This window comes from Neophocaena asiaeorientalis, unplaced genomic scaffold (genome assembly GCF_003031525.2).
Source record: "Neophocaena asiaeorientalis asiaeorientalis breed wild unplaced genomic scaffold, Neophocaena_asiaeorientalis_V1.1 scaffold1052, whole genome shotgun sequence".
Lineage (NCBI taxonomy): Eukaryota > Metazoa > Chordata > Mammalia > Artiodactyla > Phocoenidae > Neophocaena > Neophocaena asiaeorientalis.
In genome coordinates, this window is record NW_020173676.1 from 114,032 (window position 1) to 121,994 (window position 7,963).

At 42.4% G+C, this 7,963-nt stretch overlaps 1 protein-coding gene across 2 annotated transcripts in view; it reads left to right on the plus strand.

The window, feature by feature from the left end:
- The window catches only part of SYN1 (synapsin I), a 43,722-nt gene that overhangs the window by 19,573 nt on the left and 16,186 nt on the right, over positions 1-7,963 (plus strand). The window lies entirely within an intron of this gene.

A 7,963-nucleotide genomic window follows, 5' to 3' on the forward strand; every position in this document is an offset into this window, starting at 1 on the left:
CCCTGTAATGAATTTTTCATTTCAGTTATTGTGTTTTTCAATTCCAGAATTTCTATTATTTTATAATTTTTATCTCTTTATTGATAGTTTCTGTTTGTTAGAACACCATTCTTATACTTTCATTTAGTTCTTTAGACATGGTTTCCTTTAGTTCTTTGAAAATCTTCCAAGTAGTTGATTTATAGTCTATTAATTCCAACATCTGGACTTCCTCAGGGACAGTGTCTACTGACTGCTTTATTTTTCTGTGTTTGGGTCATACTTTATTGTTTCTTCACGTCTTATAAATTTTAGTTGAAAACTGAATATCTTAAATGATATAATGCGACAACTCTGGAAATCAGATTCCCCCTCCTCCCCAAGGTTTGCTTTTGTTGTTCTTTGGGGGGCTTTTTAGGGACTTTCTTGAACTAATTCTGTAAAGTCTATATTCTTTGTCATATATGGTCATTGAAGTCTCTGCTTTATTAGCTTAGTGGTCAACTAATGATTGGACAGATATTTCTTTAAACACTTGGATCTAGTAAGTCTCCCAGCCTTTGCTGATGAGCTCTGAGGGCATGTTGGGGCATGCCTTCAATGTTCAGGCAGGCTGTTTACAACTTTGCCTTAGCCTTTACTTCCTGCTTGTGCAGAGCCTCAAGGTCAGCCAGAGATCCTAGGCACGCACACAGCATTATGCATATTTATGGCTTTCTAGATTCCTAGGAATATGTCAGAACTTTTCAAAACCTCCTATATGAACAACTTATTACTCAGATTTTTCTGTTAAGTTTTGGTCAGCTTGTTGATTGTCTTAACTGTAATCGTTGCCTCAAACAGCTGCTGTGTTAAAACAATTGCTGCTGATTATTTTTGAAGAGCACCCTCAAGAAAAACTGTTCACACCAGGTGAATTCTGAGTCAGGTCAAATAGACAAGTCCTGTGAATGGAGTTTTCTGGGGAAGTGCCATACAGGTCAAATAAAGATAGTTTCTGGGAATGGGGCTTTGGAGGAACTCCTACGCTGTTCTGCTTCCTCCATTGGCTGCTAGCCAGCCTGCTGTGTTTTCATCAGAATTGCAAGGGTGTTGATTTTAAAATCTGTTGTGGAAGTGGGAAGAAGAGAATGAGAACAAGAAAAGTTCAAATGCCACAAAACTTACTGTTCTTAGTGAGATTCAGCCTTTTTCTTCAATAAATGCTTCCTGAATTATTGTAAACCTCTGGTCAGTTTCCGGAGTTCTGATAAAGTTGATTGTGGCAATTTTTACCAATATTCTCATTGCTTTTATGGAGGAGAGGATTTTTATAGGCCCTTACTTGGCATTTCGGCCAACGTCACCTCCAGGCATATCTTGTTCTTTCACAACCCTAGGATAATGGTATTTCCAAGCCAGGATCTGGGAGCTAGATGTACTCATTGCTACTGGAATGTCCTTGCTTCTAGATCCTCTCATTGTGCAGAGCTTAGGAAATTTCCTTATATATATATGAAATATATACATATGAAATTTTATATATACATATATATGAAATTATATGAAATGTGTTCATACTGATACTTTTTGGGGGGTTTTTTTGGCTACACCATACGGCTTGTGGGATCTTAGTTCCCCAACCAGGGATCAAACCTGGGCCCCCAGCAGTGAAAGCGCCAAGTCCTAACCACTGAACTGCCAGGGAATTCCCCTGATACTTTCTATTTTTATTTTAGAATTAAATTGTTTTATTTCTTTATAATAAATTTATCAACAGTAGTGTGAGCAGTGACTGCCTTCTTTTCATGGCATACCTGATGACACGGAGCCTACATTATTTCTATGCTTTGTAAATTGTCATCCTCCTTGCCAAGTTTGGATCAGCCTTCCACATTGGATCCTTTGTGTTTCCAATGTCATGAAATTTCCCCAGAGTTTTGTTAGTCTGAAATTTCCTGGCTGTGTCACTTCATCTGGGACTTCTTCAGAGTTTACTTCACACACTTTCCTCCTTCCTGCATCTCTGGGAGATGGGGGGATGTGAGCCTGAGAGGAACAGAAGTCATGGAGAGAGGGGTCGCCCTTGACTGGTTCAAGATCACACGCAGGAAAATGGAGGGAGAAGGGTCTGGATTTACATGCCTTTTATCCACAGGAGGTGCCTCACCACATTGTCTCACTGTGAAGGTTGGCTCCATTGAAGGAGAAAGGGTGCAGATCAGCAAGTCACTGGAACAGCAGGAGGGAAGCATTCCTACCAGTATTAGTGTGGTGTATCTGATGAAAACTGTTTTTTTCATTCTGGGCAGAAACTCACAGGATCCTGGTGATCAGCAGTCAGTTGGACCAGGGAATTGGGAGGAGTTTCTTCTCTTTGAGCTGGGATCCCCGATACTTTCAACTCTAATCCGACACAACATAGGGTTCCTTCTAGCCTTCCCCCTTTCTATATTTATATTTCTCTTCTCTAACATTGAGAACCCTAGCTTCCAGCATCATCAATATATTTACTCATTTGCTCAATCCTACAATACACAGAAAGTATTTTTAGAATTTCAACACCCGTACCACTGTGAAAAACAACTGTAGTAAGGTATAGCTTGAGATTTGTTTGCCCTTTTTATGTCTTTAGATGAGGATATACAAGGTACTGTATTCAAATGTTACATGGTCTAGTTCATTTTGTCATTCAACATGGTTATATTATTCATGTTATTTCAAATATAGTTTGTTTCCCTTTATATTAAATTTTAGGTTTTTTCCCATCTATACTGACTTAATTTTATGCATTTAAATGTAATATGTTAGCATGATTCCAAAAGTTAAAATATAAAAAGGCATACACAGATAAAATTTTAAACCTACAGGAAATGGATAATTTTCTAGGGAAACACAGTTTACCAAAATCAACCCCATTTGAGCTTAACAGATCAATTTCCATAAAAGAAATAAAGTTATTAAGGAACTACCCCCTAAAAAAGCATCAGGCCCAGATGGTTTCACAGGGGAATTCTACCAAACTGTTAGAAACCAGTTAATCCCAATGCCACATAAATTGTTACAAAGAACAGAAAATGAAGAGAAACTTCCACATTATTTTTCTAAAGCAATTATAACATTGATAACACAAAAAGAAAAGCATAGACCATTTTCAATCATAAATATCAATGCAAAAATCCTAAATAAAATATGAACAAACAAATCCAGAACTAAATTAAGAAAATAAGATAGCATAACTGTGTAAGTAAGTTTCCTTCTTGGAATGCGAGGATGGTTTGTTATAGGTAATGTATTAATATAATACAACGTATTAATAGATCTGAGGAGAAAGTCATATGATCATTTCCATAGATATTTTAAAAGCCTTTAACAAAGTTCAGCACCCATTATGATAAAATCATTCAAAAACAGAAATCAACTCATGCCTTCTTAACATAATCAAATTTGTATACCTCAATCCAAAAGTTATTATCAACTTAATAGGACAACATTGAAAGCATTTCCACTAAGGTGAGGAACAAAGCAAGGTGCCCACTCTCTCCATTCCTTTTCAACATTGTACAATACTTAGAGGTATTAGACCAATGCAGTTAGACTAGGCAAAGCAATTATAGATGCAAGAATGGGTAAAGGGGATGTAAAAATATCTCTATTAATAGATGATATGATAGTATAGCTGGAAATCCCCCAGAGAACCAATAACAAATTCAAACAATAAAATAACTTAATAACATAGCAGAATATAAAGTCAACATACAGAAATCAGTAGTTTTCATATACACAAACAACCAGATAGAAGAGAAAACCCCATTTAAGGTAACAACAAAAAAGATGATAAAATATTTCAGGATAAATTTAGCAAGGGGTGTGCAAACTTATATGAGGAAAAGTTTAAAACACTCCTGAAAGACTCAAAGGTAGACTTACACAACTGGATAAGGCATTCCTTATTTGTGGATAGGATTAATTAACATCATAAAGATGTCAGTTCCCCTTCTTAGGTCTCTATTTTTAATTTATAAATATAATGTGATCCTCCAAAATATACCTATAAGCTGTGATCTGGAGCTGGACAAGTTGATAGTAGAGTTCATATGGAAAAGAAAACATGCAAGAATAGCCAGGAAAACCCTGAAAAAGAAGAGCCATGAGAGGGGACTAGCCCTACCAGCCTACAAGGAGTTTAATGCATTTGCCAGCAAACATTTTATGAAGCTTTTCTAATTTAAACAATATGATGCTGACACATGAATAGATAGACTAACAGACTAAAAGAAGAAAACTTAAAAACCCAGATTTAGATCCATGTACATACGGAAATTTAGTAGATGATAAAAGTGGCAAGCTTTGTTTTTGACATTTAAGTTCTTCATCCATCTGAAGTTGATTTTCTTTGTTTCTTTTTAGCATTCTTACAAACATCTTTATTACATGTTTTCTTTAACGCTTCTCTACATGCATTACAGAGGGGTCATCACATCCATTCACTTACATTACACTGTTCTCAATGTAGCAATCAAGTAGCACTCTTCCAAACATCTTTATTACATGTGTTCCTTGAAATTGATTTTCACATACAGTGTGAGATAGGTAGGGATCCAGTTTCATCTTTTTCCTTATAGGCAACACTTTTTTCCCCACTGATCTGGTATGCCACCTCCGTCATATCCTAAAATCCTATATATGTGTGGGGCAAGTTCAGGACTCTCTGTTCTACTCCGTCGGTCACTTTCTCTATACCTGTTCCAGTGCAGTACTGTCTTAATAACTATATTTTCTCATTAATTCCTGATATCTAGTAGGGCAGACGCACCTCCTGGCTGTCTGTAGCTGTGCAGAGGCTATTTTTGTCAAGGGACAGAAAGAACAGGACTTCAGAGGCCAGGAAGAAGACAAAGTTAATGGTGGGTAATGGTGGCGAGTGGTGGCAGAAGCATTAGACTTCCCACAGGCCAGCTTGCCTCCCCTGTTTCCTCTTTTGTCCCCAACCCCACTGTGCAGCATGGAGGGGCAAAAGCTAGGTCTGGATTTGTGGGAGCAGTCTTGCGCCACCCCGTACTTTGAAGCTGGAAGACACATATCAGGACTCTGGCCCCCCTACCCCATCTACTCCCATCCAGTTTGGAGACCACCAGGAATCCTCAGGGATACTCATCTCAATGTGTCTAAATAGTCACCAGTCAGGGGTGGGGCACAGGGAAGATCTTGTGAAGCACAGTTTGACTTCTTTTCACCCCGACTTTCCTAGCCTGGTGATCTACTTACATCAACTTGGTCATGCAGACCTAGAGGGTGGGGTGCTATGGGAATAAGGACTTCCCTTCCCTTGCTACCTACACTCCAGGTGATTTGTGGCTCAGCAGATATTTGCAGAGGGTTCATGATGTGACGGGTGGAGTCCAACACCAAGGTCTCTCTGGATCCAGTCCCCTCTCTGGGCCCAGGATTCATGGTCCCTGTGCTATGAGGAAAGAGAGGGTGCCTTGGGGTGAGAATCAACAGGGTCAGGGATGTGGGGATTGTGTGAAAAGAGAGAGAGCAGGAGTGAGGGAGCAATTGAAGTAAAGAGCGAGGGAGATATGTCAAGAGGGTGGGGGTTTCTTTTTCTTTCCTTTCTTTTTTTTAACTTATTATTTTGTTATTGAAGTATAGTTGACTTACAATATTATATTAGTTTCAGGTGTGGAACATAGTGATTCACAATTTTTATTGATTATACTCCATTTACAGTTATTATAAAATATTGGCTATATTCTCTGTGCTGTACAGTATATTCTTGTAGCTTATGGGGTTTTGTTTTGAGGGGCCAATTTCATTGAGGTGTAACAAGTTCGGAAAAGGGGACATATCATAAGTGTACAGCTCATTGAATTTTCACAAAGTGAACACACTCCTGTCTTCTGCACCCAGATCAAGAAACACAACACAAACCAGATAGATCCCTAGCACAGTTAGAAGCTGGTGGTCTTTGGGAGGCTTGAGGGGGTGGTGGGGGGAGGTGGATGGGCTTAGATTTGTTTGTGATGTTGAAGGAGGTGAAGCGTCCCCAGCCCACTGTGGCTGAAGAGAAGTCTGGGTCCAAGGCCAGAGGCTGTTGTACAGGAAGATTCAATGGCAGATATCAGGTCACCGGGGAAGGCAGCCAAGTTCATGGCTTCATGTTCTTCTTGCCGGTGCTCAGATAAACAGAGGTCCCTCCATGGACACTGTGCAAGGTTGGGACTCAGGTATGTGGCTTTGCAGGGGTGGCAGGGAGGCACCTGGGGGTGGTTGGGCAGGGCACTCCTCCACTCACTTCTCCTCATAGCTTCTGCTCCTGGAAGAGAAGGGCCACAGACGCTAAGGATAGGCAGGAGAGCCAGGGACCCATGAAAGGGAATAGCAAACAGCGAGGAAACAAAGCGGAGTGGGGAGCAGAGAGGAAAGAAGAGAGTGAGAAGAGGGCGCAGCAGCGGGGGAAGGGATAGAACACAGAGAAGGAGCAGGGGAAGGAGATCAGGAGAGGAAGTAGGGACCAGCAAACAGGAACAGGGAGCAGAAAGAACAGGGTGGAGCTGTGGCTGCAGGCATACCTGAGGGGCACACTCAAGGCCCCAGGCATCCTTACCTGTAGATATTCAAGATACCTTCCTGATATACTCCTCTCCGAGCCCCTTCCAAGGCTACACAACTCAGTGCAGGTTCCCAACCCTCAAAGAGCCTAGAGGGGATGGATGCCATATCCTGATGGTCAGTAAAGTGTGACCAGATGTCATTTGGCTGGGACAGATTGTGGTCCCCAGGTGGTCAGTCCCAAAGATCCAGGGCATTATGGGTCAGGGACAGAATTTGCTGTGGTTGGCTGAAATCAGGAGCACAGTATCCTGAGGTTGGGAGTATTTGGTGGAAGAATGCCCCAGGGAGGGGCACTTTGTTCCAGGGCTGGGACAGAGCCAGAAGTCTGAGGATGAGGAGTCCACGCAGGGTGGGGACAGGCTGGCTGACCTGAGATAGAAGAAAACTTCTCCCCATGGATGTCACCAGCACTGTTCTTGGTGGGTGTGTAGATAGATACAACCACATTGCTCTTTATATTTGGGTACTTTCATGACCCAGAGTTTCAGGACCCCTTTCAGAATGTTGATTGCCTGTGAGGGGGGGAAAGAGAGAGGGACACTGGGACTGAGGAGCATTTATGGGGTGAGGGGCTGGGCCTTAGTATCGCATCATTAGCTTTTGGATCTCAAAGACCCACCCTATTCCCTCAGTCAGAACAAGGTAGGGGCTTGTATTTTGGTTGGGAGGTGGGTACAGGGAAGAGGTGAGCAGGGAGCCCTGGTTACTTGAACTCATAATGCCTCATGGTCTCAGTGAGAAGACCCAGGAATTAAGCCACAAGGACTAAGCGTGGGAGAAATGTGTCAGGGGACCCCTTGGGGTTCAAACATTCAAGATTTTCCCTGTCCCCAAGACTCTTGGGAAAAAAGGGTTTGCAGAGCAGCTACCATCCAGGTTCAACCACCTCAAGGGGCTTTATCCACCCTTCTGGAACCTCACTGTGAGTCCCTGCGTCGGAGGCTTCTCTGAGGTCTACCCAGACTTACCCACGTCTGAGTTACAATAAACAGTATGAGGGCCAGCCCAAGGGTGGTCAGGGACAGAGCCAGGAGCAAAGCAGGGACCAGCAGGAAGTCGGAACTCATGGCAAGGACCTGGAGACACAGTGGGGGTGGGGGGAGTTGAAGCATGACTTTTCCCTGGCCCAGCTCACCCCCAATCAAGAGAAGATTCAGGGAACATTTAATTAACACTACTACTTTCCAGGGGCCTGGGGTCAGGGGAGGCCCCCACGGTGTGGTGGGGGGGAAAGGACACTGAGACTGGGCCTCTGGTACCAGTGGCCCCATGTCCATTCATCAGAGCTGTAGCTCTCCACAGAGGTTCAGCAGGAGGCCCAAGCTCAGTGGTGGATAAATAGTCAACAACAGGGAGGTGCGGCCTGGGCATTCCTGCCCATTTGAAC